The sequence below is a fragment of the Mobula birostris genome, chromosome 1 (assembly GCF_030028105.1).
Source record: "Mobula birostris isolate sMobBir1 chromosome 1, sMobBir1.hap1, whole genome shotgun sequence".
In the NCBI taxonomy this organism is placed as follows: Eukaryota; Metazoa; Chordata; class Chondrichthyes; order Myliobatiformes; family Myliobatidae; genus Mobula; species Mobula birostris.
In genome coordinates this window covers 227547530-227565768 of record NC_092370.1, presented here as the reverse complement: position 1 = coordinate 227565768, position 18239 = coordinate 227547530, and the positions used below count along the sequence as shown (strand labels likewise).

At 43.6% G+C, this 18239-nt stretch overlaps 1 protein-coding gene across 2 annotated transcripts in view; it reads right to left on the bottom strand.

The window, feature by feature from the left end:
- The window catches only part of foxn3 (forkhead box N3), a 414510-nt gene extending 409556 nt beyond the window's left edge, over positions 1 to 4954 (bottom strand). Inside the window, exon 1 of one of the 2 annotated variants that reach the window (XM_072273018.1) lies at positions 4764 to 4954. The gene's annotated coding sequence lies outside the window, so the exon portion shown is untranslated. Of the gene's footprint in view, positions 1 to 4609; positions 4687 to 4763 lie in introns of those variants that run through there. The other variant, XM_072273037.1, reaches the window with a different exon arrangement.
- Positions 4955 to 18239: the final 13285 nt, after the last annotated feature.

Here is an 18239-nt window from a genome sequence, read left to right as displayed (position 1 = left end):
CAAACACTTCCTGCCTCAGCAGTGCTCTCTGCTGATCCAACATTAGCCTCACCAGCTACCTCAGAATCCATGGATCAGGAGTTGAAACAAGTTATCCTCAAGTTTACTTAAAGAGAAAAATTGCAGGTACAACTAGAATAGTATGTCCAGTTTTGATTTCCTTACAGAGAGATGCTGAGGCAAACAACCAAAATGAAGCATGAAGTTTAGCTAAAAGCTAAACTTTTAGCTTGAGAAGCTGGGCTTTTATCAATTGAGAACATAATTGACATTTTTGAATATAAGGAAAAGAATCAGATCAATATAATTAGTTATTTGACCCTGGTACTCTAAAATGTTGTATACATTTAATTCTCCTTGCATCCAATAAAATAGATATTGCCATATAAAAGAACTTACAAACTATTTTGTGCAATAAACATAATGAACGGCAGCATGGTAGCATCACTGTTAGCACAATCACTTTAAAGCACCACGGATCACTGATTCTTGTCACTGTCTGTAAATAGTCTGTATGTTCTCCCCATGACTGCATGGGTTTCATCTAGACACTCCAGTTTCCTCCCACTTTCCAAAGACATATAATTAGAGTTAGTGAGTTGTGGGCATGCTATCTTGGCACTAGAAGCATGTTGACACTTGCAGGCAGCCCCCAGCACATTGCAAAACTATGTACAAAGCTAATCTTTAAATCTACACCCATGATCACTTTGCAGAGAGAGGTCAGGGAACCACCATTAGTATAAGTTTCTAAATTAATAAAATTCACTAATCACTAATTAAACCCTAATCACCAGTTTAACAGCACTGTGATCACTTTGCACTAAAATTGACTAATTTTGTTCTAATTGTATTCTTTCTTGTAAAAAGTGTATATTTTCTGTATAATGTTTACATGCGGATGCTGCTTATATACTATCTGCCTGTGATGTTGCAACAAATGTTTCATTGCATCTATACTTATACATTTTATATATACACTCTTGCATTAACAATGAACTCAACTTTGATTTTATCATCCAATTACTGTATTAGTTCACAATTTTTTTTATTATTTTCCCTCTTTATTGCAATTTGCATCCAAGACAGTTTCTAACTCACAGACACGAGGAAATCTGCAGATGCTGGAAATTCAAGCAACACACACAAAAAATGCTGGTGGAACACAGCAGGCCAGGCAGCATCTATAGGAAGAGGTACAGTCGACGTTTCGGGCCGGGACCCTTCGTCAGGACTAACTGAAAGAAGAGATAGTATGAGATTTGAAAGTAGGAGGGGGAGGGGGAGATCTGAAATGATAGGAGAAGACAGGAGGGGAGGGGTGGATCTAAGAGCTGGAAAGTTGATTGGCAAAAGGGATACCAGACTGGAGAAGGGAGAGGATCATCGGACAGGAAGCCTGGGGAGAGAGAGAAGGGGGGACGGGGAGCCCGGAGGGCAGACAGCAGGCAAGGAGTTATTGTGAGAGGGACAGAGGAAGAAAAAAGAGAGCAAGAAAAAAGGGAGGGGGTAGAATTATATTAAATAAGTAAATAAAGGATGGGGTGTGAACGGGAGGAGGGGCATTAACGGAAGTTAGAGAAGTCAATATTCACGCCATCAGGTTGGAGGCTACCCAGAGGGAATATAAGGTGTTGTTCCTCCAACCTGAGTGTGGCTTCATCTTGACAGTAGAGGAGGCCGTGGATAGATGTGTCAGAATCGGAATGGGACATAGAATTAAAATGTGTGGCAAGATGCCCAGTGGCCACACATTTTAATTCCATGTCCCATTCCCATTCTGACACGTCTATCCACGGCCTCCTCTACTGTCAAGATGAAGCCACATTCAGGTTGGAGGAACAACACTTTATATTCCGTCTGGGTAGCCTCCAACCTGATGGCACGAACATCGACTTCTCTAACTTCCATTAATGTCCCTCCTCCCCTTCACACCCCATCCTTTATTTAGTCATTTAATATAATCCCCCCCCCCCTTTTTCTCCCTCTGTCCCTCTCACAATAACTCCTTCCTGCTCTCCACCCTCCAGGCTCCCCTCCCCCCTTCTCTCTCTCTCCCCAGGCTTCCCATCCCATGACCCGCTCCCTTCTCCAGCCTCGTATCCCTTTTGCCAATCACCTGTCCAGCTCTTGGCTCCATCCCTCCCCCTCCTGTCTTCTATCATTTCAGATCTCCCCCTCCCCCTACCACTTTCAAATCTCTTACTATCTCTTCTTTCAGTTAGTCCTGACGAAGGGTCCCGGCCTGAAACGTTGACTGTACCTTTTCCTATAGATGCTGCCTGGTCTGCTGTGTTCCACCAGCATTTTTTGTGTGTGTTGCTTCTAACTCACAGAAGTCTTTATGCGTGTATGTGTAATGATATTAAGGATAAGTAGGTGTCAGGAACTAATCCCTTCATGTGAAGTAGTTCCTTCAGTCCCTTGCAGCTTAATGGTACCTAATGTACTTTCACAAGATCAACTTAAACACTTAATAGGAGCAAAATGCCATTATTTTATCGCCAGTGCTTAGAATTAATGAACAAGCTATCCTTGTAGGGGGTAAAATGGGCCTCCGCAATTCTTGATGATTAAAAAAGACCAAATTTTACTAGCTATTTTAAATCTATTTGTAATCTGATTTTATACAGAAATGTCTATACAGTAGTAGTAACCTGAATCTTAATACTTTAACTTGCCAAACTGCGTTTTACATTTATATATTATTAAAATATTTCATTTGGATACCTGTGTAATTCAAGTAAAAAACGCTGAAATCAATCTAAGCCTGCCACCTCTTTAAGAGACTTTAGGGACCAACCACCAGTATGATAAATTCCTTGAATGAATACACATTGTCAACTGATTGCTGCACTACTTCGAGTAACTAATCCAGTACTATTATGAAAAAAAATGTTGTGCAGTCGACAAGTATCCGAACTAAATAGCATGTATCGACGAATACTTCAGTAACCCGGTAGTTCAAAATTTCCATGTCTCGAACCATAAGAGTAGGTTGATCTTAAATTCCCCATACACTATTGGCCTGAAGTACGCGATTGGCATCTGTAAACAACAGGTACCTGTGGTTGCTTTACGAAGGTTTGATAAACATTTTGTTGAAAAAGCAATTGAACACTAACGGTGATTTGTAATACATTAAACAGTGTTAAAAGCTCTCAAATGCAGCTATTTGTTAGAAAAGGCCTCAACTTTCCTTGCAAACGTATGCACTCGGTATACTTATTTCATGCTGTGACGAAATGAACTTGCCTTTATTGTAATGCGTGAATCAACGTGAATCAACGTTTATATATATTTTTAAATCATCAAAATCTCAGCTCGTTCAAAATAAACATTTAATTTAAAGCTCGGAGAGCGAAATCTGATCCCATGCCTACAAAGTGGCGCAAGTGATTTGATTGTATACTGTTTGGTCTGCGTGGCAATTCCTCCACACACATACCATCTGGTTTACATTACGTACGGAAAGAAAATCACAAGACTCCTGCCCACAATCCCTTGCCTTCTATTTTTGGAAAAGTACGAAGCTGGCAAAGCACTCTGAGTCTTTATAGATAGCACAAGCGTTGTTTTCCACGGAAGGCAGTCCTGTTTATAGGGTTTTTGTCAAGTCCCATCACACAGAACAGATTTGCCGATTCAAGCACTACAGCGCCGCTAAGCATTGGATTGTGCAATCGCGTGAACTTTATAATCTGGGTTAATTGCTGGTAGATCTTTTCATTAGGCCACCTAACTGTCAAAGGTCAAGTGGCATATCGCTGTCTATGGCTTTCTCTGGAGAAGTTGGTCGCCACATAAACAGTTTGTCTGTCACCTTGGATTAAATAGCACGGGCTAAAGCTCACGAGTTTGCGAGCAGGAAACGACCCGTGTGTTTGTGGTAGAGATCGCAACACGGGGAAAGCCCGTGACATTTGTACTTCTCCCTGTCTTTCGCCCTTCGTGCAAATGTGGCATTTTCTTTCGCAGGTCAAACGTATCTGGCGCCACAATATTGAAAAAGTAAGACTGTGGTTTAAAATTAGGGAAGGATTCCCAGAATGAGAAATGGTGGATGAGATGGAATTTTGATCGCAGTATCCACAGGGAAAATTCCATTACCCGAGCCACTGAGGGCATTGCCGTGTTGACAACTACATGGAGCGAAACGTCGCTCCCTCCAGGAAAGACCAACAGTGCGACATAATTTCAATAATAGCGAGCGGGTTTTACAAAAGTAAAACCTAAATAAAAAAAACTTATTGTTAAAGAGTTAACACGAGAGGGGAAAGTGTGCATGCTGCTAAAAGTAATCTTTTTCTAAGGAGGTGTGCATTTACGTGACAGATGCCAGAACCACAGAAAAGTGAACGAGGGAGTTAAAAATCTTTGCAAAGGTTTTAAACTAGCGGAGTCTCGGAAATGCGTCGTTTTTTTGCGCATTTAAACCAAACACCGGGCTGCAATGTCATGAGTTGAGCTTTGGATATAAGGTCAAATTTCACCCCAGTGACGGTGGGTAGTGGATAAGGATTTACACGGAGAACAGATAGATGCAAAATGATTGAAAAAAAACAATGTTACAAAGTGCCAAGGGTTTTAAAAAAACAAGAGAAATTACCACGTTAAACTGACGTGACACTCATCAACCTTGCTGGGTTTGCAACTTTACTGAGTCCGAGATAGGGTGGAGAGGAACGAATTATAAAAAAGGCAGCAAAATAAAATGTTTACACCGAGCTAAGACATAATCAGACAGCTTGATGTCTACTTACACTTCATGTCATGCTAAGATGGCTGTTGACGAACACAAAAGGATTTTTTTTGCAGCATTCGGGTCCCCCCCACCCGTCCGGGAAAAAAAGTGTTTATTTTTTTAAATAAAGGAGGGAGGAGAGAGTGATCGCTCAATAACGCTCGGATATCCCCAGCCGTCGCCAAGGAGACGAAGCAGCCAGCCTCAACTCCCTCCGCCACGGGGGCTACGGCCTCCAGGCTCTGACCTCCCCGACCCTTCCTCCAGCCTCCCTAACCCACTTTCTACGCCCTCTTTCCGCACTTTTATGAAGTAAACCGCCCGCCTTTTGGGCCCGGCTCGCCCCGAAAACGGCCTACGGGCCGCAAGCTTCGGTGGGAGGCACGGGGCTGGTGGGAACGGCGCCCGATGGCACAGCGAGCAACCAATAGGGGCGGGAGCGGGCGGTGCCAGCCGCCATCTCGACGTCGGACGTTTTGGCGGTAATTTGCATGTGGCGGCGCCGTGCGCACGCGGGCCGGCACGTGCGACGGAAGGCGGTCGTGCGCGCGCGCGCCGCGCAGCCCCGGAGTGCGCGCAGTGCGCACGCCGGCTGCCGGTGCGGGGTCCGCCTCGGGTCGGCCGGGAGCAGATTGAGTTTTATTACCACTTGTTTTATGTAATGTGAAATTTCACAATCACTGTCAATGACATAGGTCGTGAAATTTGTTCTTACAGTGCAAGACATAAATATACTGCAAGTTACAATAGGAAATATATAACAAAAAGTAGTGCAAAAAGAGACCCAAATAGTGAGGTAGTGTTCATGGATTTCATGGACAGTTCAGAAATCTGATGGCAGAGGGGAAGAAGCTGTTCCTGAAAGGTTGTGTGTGTGGCTTCAGCCTCCTGTACTTTCTCCCTGATGACAGGATCCAGAAGAGGGCATGTTCTGGGTCACAAGGTCCTTAACAATGGTTGCCTCCGACTTGACCACTGCTTCCTGAAAATGTCCTTGATAGAGAGGAGCGTTGTGCCTGTCAAAGCAAGCGCCAAGTTTATTGCATCACAGTGACAATAGATCAAACAGTGACAATAGATAAATTGGTTTACTATTGTCACATGTACCAATGTACATGTGAGAATAATATTTATTTGTAATTGTGACTGAAGGTTCAGTCGCTCAGCATTCAAGATGAGGTAATAAATTAGATCAGACATTGGCTTTGTGGAAGAAGCCAGAGAGTATGAATAGATGACTGTTAGCAGATGTTAGTAGGAGGCCTGTAGCTGGTGGAGTGCCACAAGGATCGGTGCTGGGTCTGTTTTTGTTATCACCTGTATCGAGAATCTAGATGATATTGTGGCTAACTAGATCAGCAAATTTGCAGGTGACAACAAGATTGGCTGTACAGTGGACAGCGAGGAAGGCTATCATAGCTTGCAGAGGAATCTGGATCAGCTGGAAAAATAGGCTGGAAAATTGCAAATGGAATTTAATGCAGGCAAGTGTGAGGCTTGGCACTTCAGAAGGACCACCCAAGGTAGGTCTTACACAGTGAACAGTAGGGCACTGAGGAATACGGTAGAACAGGTAGATAGGGTCATAAAGAATGCTTTAGGCACATCGGCCTTCATAAATCAAATAATTGGGTACAGGAAATGGGATGTTATGCTGAAGTTGTATAAAATGTTTGTAAGGCCTAATTTGGAATACTGTGTGCAGTTTTAGTCATACCTGCAGGAATGATGTAAACAAGGTTGAAAGAGTACAGAGAAAAGATCTTAAGGACCTGAGTTATAAGAAAAGATTGAACAGATTAGGACTTTATTCCTTAGAACATAGAAGACTGAGAGGAGATCTGATAGAGGTATACAAAATTATGAGGGATATTGACAGGGTAAATGCAGGCAGGCTTTTCCCACTGTGTTTGGGTGGAACTACAACCAGAGGTGAAAAATGAGAAGTTTAAGGGGAACATGAGGGGACTTTCTTCATTCCAAGGATCATGAGAATGTGAAACAAACTGCCAGCACAAGTGGGGCATGCAAGCTTGATTTCAAGGGAAGTTTGGATAGGTACATGGATGATAGGGGTATGGCAGGCAATGGTTCCAGAGCAGGTCAATGTGAGTAGACAGTTTAAATGGTTTTAGCATGGACTAGATGGGCTAAAGGACCTGTTTCTGTGCTGTACTTTTCTATGACTATTTATTTATGATTATCTCTTTTTGTATTTGCACAATTTGTTGTCTTCTGTACTCTGGTTGAACATCCTCGTTGGGTGGTCTTTCATTGATTCTGTTATGGTTATCATTCTACAGATTTGCTGAGTATGCCCACAAGCAAATGAATCTCATGGATGTATAGGGTGACATATATGTACTTTGATAATACATTTAATTTGAACGTTGAACCAGTCCTGATGAAGGGTCTGGGTCTGAAACGTGGACATTCCCCTCCCCATCTACACAGATCATTTCACTACAACAGGCTTGAGGTGGTCCCAATCCATCATTAAGGACTCCCGTCACCCAGGACATGCCCTCTTCTCATTGATACCATTGGGGAGGATGTATGGGAGCCTGAAGATACACATTCAACCTTCCAGGAACAGCTTCTTCTCCTCTGCATGTGGAAAGAACCCATGAACACCACCTCGTTATTTTCGCCTCTCTTTTTGCATTACTTATTTGATTTAATTTTTTAAATATATATTCACTGTAATTTATAGCTTTTATTATGTATTGCAATGTACTGCTGCCACAAAACAACAAATTTCACGACATATGCCAGTGGTATTAAACCTGATTTTGATTCTGAACAGAATGCAGAATGAAGTGTTGCAGTTGAAGAGAAAGTGCAGTGCAGGCAGCCAATAACGTGCAAGATCATAACAAGATAGATGGTGAAGTCCAGAGTCCACCTTGTTGTACAGAAGGCCGGTTGAACGGTCCTAGAAGTCGTCCTTGAGCCTGGTGGTATAGGCTTTTGGGGTTTTGTACCTTCTGCACGATGGGAGGAAGGAAAACAGAAAATGTCCAATGCACAGAAAGTGCCAGAGGAACTCAGCAGGCCAAGGAGCATCTATGGAGAGAAATAAACAGAAGTTTCTGGCCAAGATCCTTCAGAGACAAGATAGCAGGTGTTGCCAGAATAAGAAGGTGGGAGTCAGCCTGTATTCCTTCCCCTCCCCATCTTCTTATTCTAGCATCAGGTTAAGAAGAGCAGTGGACTGAGTATGTGTCTGGAGAGCTAAAGTCTACATTTCCTTCCAGTCCAAGAAGAAAAAAAATCACTGTTCTGCTCATTTTCCTGTGACTTAACCAATATTCTCATCATGCTGTCTCAGTCCTTTGTAGTCCATAGCCTTCGACATTGATAACAAGCCTGGGAACAGAGGCAATGCAATCTATGTCTGACCTGAGCAGGCACACAGAGCAAACAATGCCCAGGCGTAACGGGGATGCAGGAAGTTCAGGCAACACAGAAACAGGGTCAATAATCTGTACACTCTAGACGGCAGAAACATGGTCAATGCAAACATACTCCAAGCCATACAGGAAAATAATTCATGCAAAAACTAGGCAATATACAGGCACAAAGTCAATCCAAGTAAGAGTCCACACTGTACGGAAATAACTCCAATGCAAACAGTCCGGGTTGCAGACACCATTACTCAAGGCAGGGTGGGCACTGCAGAGAAACAAGGTGCCCCAAGGTGCAGTCAGAGTCCTGATTACTCATTCTGTTGGTTCAAACAGGACATTGCACAAACATATCCAACCAAGAGAATGAGTTTCCAACTTTTCTATCTAAAGTGAATGCTGAATCAAGCTTCTGTGTGGTAAGTGGAGAATAGATCATACAGCAATATAGAGAGTAAGAAGGCTGATCCCAAAAGCAGATGAGTTTGGTTCTGAGGGATGATCATACTGCTTGGATTGGAGAGGGATCTTGGGGTCCGTGTCCATAGATTCCTCAAAGTTGCTGTACAATTTATAGGGTTATTAAGGAGGTGAATGTTGTATTGGCCTTCATTAGTCAAGAACTACAAGGTAATGTTGCACTCTGGTTGGAGCACACTTGGAATTTTATGTTCAGTTCTAATAGTTGCATTTTAAGAAGAATATGGAAGCTTTAGAGAGGGTGCAGAGGAGATTTACCAGGATGCTGCCTAGATTGGAAAGCATGTCTTATGAGGATAAATTAAGCAAGCTAGGGCTTTTCTCTTTGGAACAAAAGAGGATAAGAGGTAACTTGATAGAGGTGTACCAGATGGTAACAGGCATAGATAAAGTGGATCGCTAAAGACCTTGATCCCATGGTAGAAATGGCTAATATAAGGAGATTGGAGGAAAGTATATTGAGAATGTCAGAGGTAGGCTTTTTTTTACACAGAGACTGTAGGCGTAAGCATCGTGGTGCTGGAGGCATATTCATCAGAGACATCTAAGAGACTCTTAGATGGGCACATGGATGAAAGAAAAATGGAGGGTTATCTGGGAGGAAGTAACACAGACAAAATGTTGGAGGAACTCAGCAGGTCAAATATCTGTAAACTTCAGGCTCGGCCAGCACGTGTTCGTCTTGGGGAAGACGGCCTCTGGCCCCGCCAACCTGAGAAATCTCGTTTGTGTGGATGCTGTGTGATCTGTTGCCCTGTTACAATTCCGAACCGCAAATTATCAGACAGTGCACCATCTGCAATTAAATGATTACACTTTATAAATCTTGATCTGAGTACTGTATAGGGTTAGTAAAGAAAATAAGAAGCAAAAGGGCCCAGTTTAGGGAAAAAGTCAAATGTGCATTTTGGAGCTCACTGATAAGGCCATTCGTCCACCATCGACCTCCTCTGAGCGTCACTGACCTTTGGACCCTCGCTCCCCGTCCACTCTGTCCGGTGGTCTACCAGCTCTCTCCACACACGTCTTCTCTCTTCATCTCTCGCTAACAAAAGACCGTGAAATCCCTGCTCCCAGACCCACAAGAAAGAACAACATCCGCTCATTGGCTAACATACAATCCAAAGGCCCCATTATTTCTAGTCATAACCCAAACATTGCTGCAACAGAGAAACCATTACCTTAGCAGTGGAGCATTACAGAGCGGCCGTTACATTAGCAGTGAAACCTTACAGCACATGACACATCTATGGAGAGGAATAAACAGTCGATGTTTTAACCCAAAACACTTCATCATGACTGAAAATGAAGGGGGAGGAAGCCAGAGATTTCCAGCATCTACAGAATCTCTCATGTTTTTGGCTATGTGGAAGGGAAGGGTTAGATTGATCTTAGGGCAAGCTAAAAGATTGGCATAACATCATAGGCCGACAGGCCACAACTGTGCTGAAATGTTCTATGTAACTTTACAGAACAAAGGCAACTTAGCAGAACCTTGCTGTAAAATAGTACAGATAAGGCAAACTTGGTGTAATAAATTAGAGGAATTTATAAAAAAGACAATTATCAGTAAAAGGTACAAACTTCACTTCTCAACATTTGATAAAGAATCTGTTAGAAATTACCCCTGAAAGTTTGGTTAATATGTTACGACTTTCATAATTTCTGTTCAGTGCAGTGAATACAACCAGGATCCAGCTAAACGCCACAATGCAGCATACTGTATGAGGCTTTTTCTCAATGTTGCCAGTTATAAAACAACTAACAAGAACAGGGCTTCCGGAAAAACATCAGGTATCCTTAGCAAACACCACTCAGCAATTGATGAAGATCTATCCTGCTGTCAAAAAACTATTGAATGGTTCCCAATATGGCAAGATTGATTCTGACCTCACTATCAACCTCATTATGACTTACTTAATTACTGAACCCCATCATCCCTACTGGAGCCAACAGCAGCTCACCAGAGTCCTCTGTCCAGGGTCAGCCTTTCATGTTGTCTCTCCCAGGGATGAAGTCTTTGGAGCTTCTGTTGGTGTTTCTATAGCTCTTGGTTTTCATAGGATTGGCTTGCTATCACTCCCTCGTCCTCTAGTTGTAATCCCCCCAACCCCCATGCATGAAAAGAATAAGAAATTAAAAACTTGCAAACCCCAAATATCCCCCCAACTTCTCCCTCTCACAAAAACTAACAGATCACCCACATGAAAAAACAACAACTAGAACATCAAACCTCAAACCCCCAGCCTGCCCATCAGCAAAAAGAAAGAATGAGCAAGAACATGGAAAAAGAAACATATAACTGAAAGAGGCCAATATGAACTGCGGTCCAATCCATAAATCTCAGAATTTCAATAACATCTCCGAGAGTATCGAGACCCAGTAGCCTCTCTGAGGGCAGCAGCTCAAACCCAATGGCCTTTCCAAGGGTAGCGACACCAACCAGCTATATTCTTTCAATCTTACTTACATCTTTCCTGTAGGTCAGTAACCAAAACCGCACGCAATACTCCAAATTAGGCGTTTCCATCAACTTCAACATAACATCCCAACTCTTGTACTCAATACTTTGATTTATGAAGGCCAGTATGCCAAAAATTTTCTTTATGACCCTATCTACCTGTGACACCACTTTCAATGAATTATGGATCTGTATTCCTTGATCCCGGTGTTGTACTGAACTCCTCATGCCCTACTACTCACCCTTCAAGTCTTACTCTGGTCTGTCCTCCCAAAGTGCACACCTCACACTTGTCTGTATTATATTCCATCTGCCATTTTTCAGCCCATTTTTCCAGCTGGTCCAGATCCCACTGCAGGCTTTGATAGTCTTCCTCGCTGTCCACTACACCCCCAATCTTGATGTCATCTGTAAATTTGCTGATCCAGGTTACCACATTATCACCAAGATTGTTCATATAGGTGATAAATAACAATGGACCCAGCACCGATCCCTGCGACAGACCACTAGTCCCAGACCTCCAGTCAGAGAGGCAACAGTTGTGACTGTGCTCAAAGTCACCAGAGAGCCAGTGAAGTTGGAGATAGAGAAGTCTTTATTCAGCACAACAAGCAGGCATCATTCATCATTGGAGACACTCTCAGTAGAGCTACCTGACCCAATGTTACATGACATCAGAATCAGAATTGGGTTTATTATCACCGGCATGTGATGTGAAATTTGTTAACTTAGCAGCAGCAGTTCAATGCAATACATAATACAGAAGAGAAAAATATAGTAATAATAATAAATAAATTTTATTCAGTATACTTTATATAGTGTACATATATTGAATAGATTTAAAATCGTGCAAAAAACAGAAATACTATATATTTAAAAAAATGTCAGGTAGTGTCCAAGTGTTCCATTTAGGAATCGGATGGCACAAGGGAAGAAGCTGTTCCTGAATCGCTGAGTGTGTGCTTTCAGGCTTCTGTACGTCCTACCTGATGATAAAAGTGAGAAACATTTTCTATGTTTCCCTGGGTGCTGGAGGTCCTTAATAATGGACACTGCCTTCCTGAGACACTGATCCTTGAAGGTGTCCTAGGTACTTTGTAGGCTAGTACCCAAGATGGAGCCGACTAAATTTACAACCCTCTGCAGCTTCTTTCGGTCCTGTGCAGTAGCCCCTCCATACCAGACAGTGATGCAGCCTGTCAGAATGCTCTCCACAGTACATCTATAGAAGTTTTTGAGTGTATTTGTTGATATATCAAATCTCTTCAAACTCCTGATAAAGGATAGCCGCTGTCTTGCCTCCTTTATAACTGCATCCATATGTCGGGACCAGGTTAGATTCTCAGAGATCTTGATTTTTTTATATGCTAAAGATCAAAGGTAATGGCAGGACAATTCTATGGTTACAATGTACCCACAATGCTTGCTTTGAAATACATGTAATTTTCAAACACCTAGATCTTCACGCCAATACTGCAGACACCCAAAATGAATGACAATCATGGCTCTTTCTGAACTACATTCATAAATATGTATGCAGACATCTCAGGTCATTGGGGGTATTTCTTGGTTTGCAATCGACCCCAGACTGCAGCTCCAAGAACAACATTTTAAACTGCATCTACAAGACAAATTCAGATCTGAGGACTGGGTTGCTGTTGAAATTAATATTTGCTATATTCCATAACTCCAGAATATGCCCTAACAGCAACCATCTACTATGACGTTCTGGCTTCTCCAGCAAAGCCAATGTCCTATCCAATTTACTACTTCACCTCATCAAGATATCAACTTCTGACTGAGAAGCGACTTGGATCCACTCCAATTTGCCTACCGGAACATCAGGTCCACTGCAGATGCCATCTCATTGGCTCTTCACTCAACCCTGGAACATCTGGACAGCAAAGATGCATACATCATGATGCTTTTTATTGACTACAGCTCAGCATTCAATACCATCATCCCCACAAAACTAATCAATAAGCTCCAAGACTTTAGTCTCAATACCTCCGTGTGCAATTGGATCCACGATTTCCTCACTTACAGACCCAAATCAGTTTGGATTGCCAACAATATTTTCACCACAATCTCCGTCAATACAGGTGCACCACAAGGCTGTGTGCTTAGCCCACTGCTCTACTCACTTTACACTCTCAACCACGTGGCTAAGCACAGCTCCAAAGCCATATTCAAGTTTGTTGACAAAACCACAGTTGTATGCTGAATCAAAGGTCATGATGAATCAGCACATGGGAGAGATTGAAAACCTGACTGAGTGGTGCCATAAAAACACCCTTTTACTCAATGTCAGGAAGACCAAGGAGCTGATAATTGACTTCAGGACAAGGAAACCAGAAGTCCATGAGCCAGTCCTCATTGGATGATCTGAGGCTTCTGGGGGCCCAATCAGCAGTGAGAGCGGAGCACAGCGATGAGGTTTTGCACAGGTTGGCGACGCTTGTTTAAAAGAAGAGCTTCACGGGCTTTCAGGCTCATTCCGGTGGCCCAACTAGTGGCAGGAGCAGAGCACATTGTTGGGGTAGCCATTGCTGGGAGTAGGCCAGTGGTGAGAATAGGAGTGTCAAGCTTTGGGTCAAAGGAGCTTTGGCTCGAAAGAGGCGTTGGCTCTGGGTAAGTTCCTGTTAAGGTTCCCTTTTTTCCCTCTTACTAGTGTAGTAAATGGCTGTTGTGTGCTCTTCATGCCGGATGTGGGATCCCGGGAGACCCAGAGTCTCCCAGGGAACTACATCTGTGTGAAGTGCATCCAGCTGCAGCTCCTTGAAGACCGTGTTAGGGATCTGGAGCAGCAGCTGGATGACCTTCGGCTTGTATGGGTGAGTGAGGAGATAATTGATCAGAGTTACAGGGAAGCTGTCACCCGTAAGTTACAGGAGGCGAGTAACTGGGTGACTGTCAGGAGAAATGGAAATGTGCATAGGCACCCCTGTGCCCATTCCCCTCAATAATAAGTATACTGTTTTGGATATTGTTGTGGGGGATGACCTCCCAGGAGAATGCCACAGAGGCCAGGTTACTGGCACTGAGCACGGGTTCGTGGTGCAGAAGGGAAAGAGGGAGAAGAGGGGAGTGGGAGTGATAGGAGGCTCAATAATTAGGGGAACAGATGTGGATGTGAGTGGGACACCCGGATGGTCTGTTGCCTGCTAGGTGCCAGGGTCAGGGACATCTTGGATCACGTCCGCAACATCTTGGAGGAGGAGGGAGAGCAGCCAGATGTCTTGGTATATATTGGTACCAATGACATAGGAAGGAAGAGCAAAGGGGTCCTGAGGAGAGCTAGAACTAGGCAGAAAGCTGAGAAGCAGGACCTCCTGGATGGTAATTTCTGGATTGCTGCCTGTGCCATGCATCAGTGAGGGTAGAAACAGGTTGATTTAGCAGATAAATCGGACAGACGGACGGACTCAGAGTCGGCTGCGGTCAGGTGCTTCCAATAGTGCTGCATTGGCAAGTTTGCGGCGCTTGGAGGTTCATGGCAGGGAGAGTTTCTCTGTTCTACCGTCTGCGTGAGATGATGAGGCTATCGGAACTTTGAGACTTTTTTTTACCGTGCCCATGGTCTGCTCTTTATCAAATTATGGCATTGCTTTGCACGGTTGTAACTATATGTTATAATTTTGTGGTTTTGTCAGTTTTAGTCTTGGTTTGTCTTGTGTTTCTTGTGGTATTATTCTGGAGGAACATTGTATCATTTTTAATGCATGCATTTCTAAATGATAATGAACGAGGACTGAGTGTCCTCATAATCTAAATGCGTGGCTGAGAAGCCGGTGCAGGGACAGGGCTTCGGGTTCTTGGATCATTGGGATCTCTTCTGGGGAGGTATGATCTGTTCAAAAGTGACGGGTTGCACCTGAACCTGAGGGGGACCAATATTCTCATGGGCAGGTTTGTTAGAGCCATTGGGGAGAGTTTAAGCTAATTTGGCCGGGGGGCCGGGGGGGCGGGGGGTTGGTGGGAACTGGAGTGCAGGAGCTCTGGATAGGACAGATGGTAAAAAAGCAAAAATAGTGTGCAGTCAAGCTGTCAGGTAGGGCCGGTAGATAATAGGACAAAATTGCAGCCAGCAGGATGAGTGACTGTGCATAAGGGATGCAGAATCAAAAAGAGTTGCCACAAGAAAGCAGCATCCATCATCAGGGGCCCCTACCACCCAGTGCATGTTGTCTTCTTGCTGTTGCCATCAGGAAAAAGGTACAGGAGCCTCAAGACTCACAACACCAGGTTCAGTTATTACCCGTCAACCATCAGGCTCTTCACCCACAGTGGATAACTTCACAAGGCATCCCTAGTCCCATCATCGAAACGTTCACATAATCTATGGACACACTTTCAAGGACTCTTTATTTCAGGTTCTCGATATTTATTGCTTATTTATTTATTTTATTTTTTATTTTTGTATTTGCACACTGGCCGAACACTCAAGTTGATGCGGTCCTTCACTGATTCTTTTATGGATTTATTCAGTTCTGGTTTAAGATGGCACTGCCGAAAGCAGGCAACAACATTCCGGCGGTTCCCAAAGCCAGAAATACAACTAAATACTTGATTAATGACACTTTTTCTGTAAAAAAAATTCAGGTAAATGATCATCGTGAACAATGAAGAGGTATGCGAAGGCGAGGCTGAGTCAAGGGTCAAAGTGCATGGGTGTAAAATGGAGTCAGAGCAAGGTTGAGGCATGTTCAAAACAGAGATGGGGGTGTACGAATCAGAGAAAGGAGGAGAGGCAGGTTTGGGGCTCGTCCACCTAAAAAGAGAGCAAGGTTGGATTGATCTAAGTAAGTGCTGGGCCAATTTGGAAATGTTGAGTATGGACCGAAACGTGGTGGTGAGGTTCAGACCTCGGGTCCGAGAGTGAGGAACAACACAATAGATTGTAAAGGCACAGTGTCGTGAGGGTCGGACCCGTTCTGCTCACTGCTTTACAATCTTTACTCTGCTCTTCACTGCACTGAAGCTGAGGCTGTGGGCCTGCTCCAGCTACACTGGGCTCCGTGTCTGTGGGCTCCATGATGTTTACTCCGCTGTGTGCTGAACTGAGGCTGCTGGGGCTGAGGGCCTACTCGGGGCTTCATGTCTGGGGACTCACTTTCATTCTGAATGCTAATTGTTTGCTTTTGTTAACTTGCATGATTTGTTTTCTTTACCTCTCTGCACATTGGGCATTTGTCATTCCTTATGGGTTCTTCTCGGTTTCTTGTTTTGTGGCTACCTGTAAGGAGACAAATCTCAAGGTTGTATAATGCATACATACGTTGATAATAGAATGTCCTTTGAACTTTAAAAATGAATCTCAGAGTTCTATATAGTGACATATATGTACTTTGATAATAAATTACAATACTTTGAATGCCAAGCAACTGAACCTTCTTGACCAGCCACCCTTGCTGAACCTTGTCAAAGGACTTGCTAAAGTCCACGTAGACAAAATCCACTGCTTTGCCTTCATTGGCTTTCTTGATAACTCCTTGAAAAACTCTATCGGATTGATTAGACACACCTAACATGCACAAAGCCTAATCGGTCTCTATCTGTCACAACACTTACATATTCAGTCCCTTAGAATACTTTCCAATAACTTACCTGCTACTGATGTCAGGATCACTGGCCTATATTTTCCAATATGTGACAATAACAAATGAATCGACAATTTACCAGAAAAACTGCAGATACAGCAGTCAGGCAGCATTTGTGAAGAAAGAATTAATGTTTCAAATTGACCTGTTGAGAATTTGCAACATATTTTATGTGTGATTAAACTAACAAGTGCATTTGATATGCCTGTGTATAAAAGTGAACTTAAACGTACAGTATGTGCATATATCTGAAAGAATAAAGGAAGGTTAGGTGATCAGCAGGCATAGTGACTGATGATATATCAACATGCACAGTGACAGGTAGGTGACTGGAAGATGGGCCCAGGCAATCAGCAGCTGAGTAGGCAGCGAACTTTAGTTTCTACCAAGCAACAAGTCTTATCAGTGAATAGGAGAATGGCTTGACCCAACTTGGCGAAAATGGGGTCGAATGATTCAAGAGGACACACAGAATTGCAGCCACTTCCATCATGGGTTCAGTTTTCCACACCATCAAGAACATGGGTAAGAGGCCATGCCTCAGGGAGGCAACATCCTTCACCAAGGACCCCAACCATATGGACCATGCCCTCTTATTGCTGCTGTCAGACACGTGACACACAGGAGTCTGAAGACGCACACCCCACAGTTCAACAACAGCTTCTTCCCCACTGACATCGGGTATAGGAGTATAGGGGCAGGGCTGTGACGTTGAGGCTCTATAAGGCGCTGGTGAGACCTCACTTGGAGTACTGTGGGCAGTTTTGGTCTCCTTATTTAAGAAAGGATGTGCTGACGTTGGAGAGGGTACAGAGAAGATTCACTAGAATGATTCCGGGAATGAGAGGGTTAACATATGAGGAACGTTTGTCCGCTCTTGGACTGTATTCCTTGGAGTTTAGAAGAATGAGGGGAGACCTCATAGAAACATTTTGAATGTTGAAGGGCAATGACAGAGTGGATGTGGCAAAGTTGTTTCCCATGATGGGGGAGTCTAGTACGAGAGGGTATGACTTAAGGATTGAAGGACGCCCATTCAGAACAGAAATGTGAAGAAATTTTTTTAGCCAGAGGGTGGTGAATCTATGGAATTTGTTGCCACGGGCAGCAGTGGAGGCCAAGTCATTGGGTGTATTTAAGGCAGAGATTGATAGGTATCTGAGTAGCCAGGGCGTCAAAGGTTATGGTGAGAAGGCGGGGGAGTGGGACTAAATGGGAGAATGGATCAACTCATGATAAAATGGCAGAGCAGACTCGATGGGCTGAATGGCCGACTTCTGCTCCTTTGTCTTATGGTCTTATGGTCTAATTGTAAAGGCATAAAAAACTCTCATTCTGACTCAGATATATTTCCCTCAACTTCCTCTTATTTTCTTATGCCTATTTTTTTTGTAGGTTATGTATAATTCTGTCTGGGTAGCCTCCAACCTGACAGAATGAACCCCATGACTGTGTGGCTAGGCACAGCCCAAATGCCATCTATAAATTTACTGATGATATAACCGTTGAGTTTCAGATGGTGACGAGAAGGCGTACGGGGATGAGAT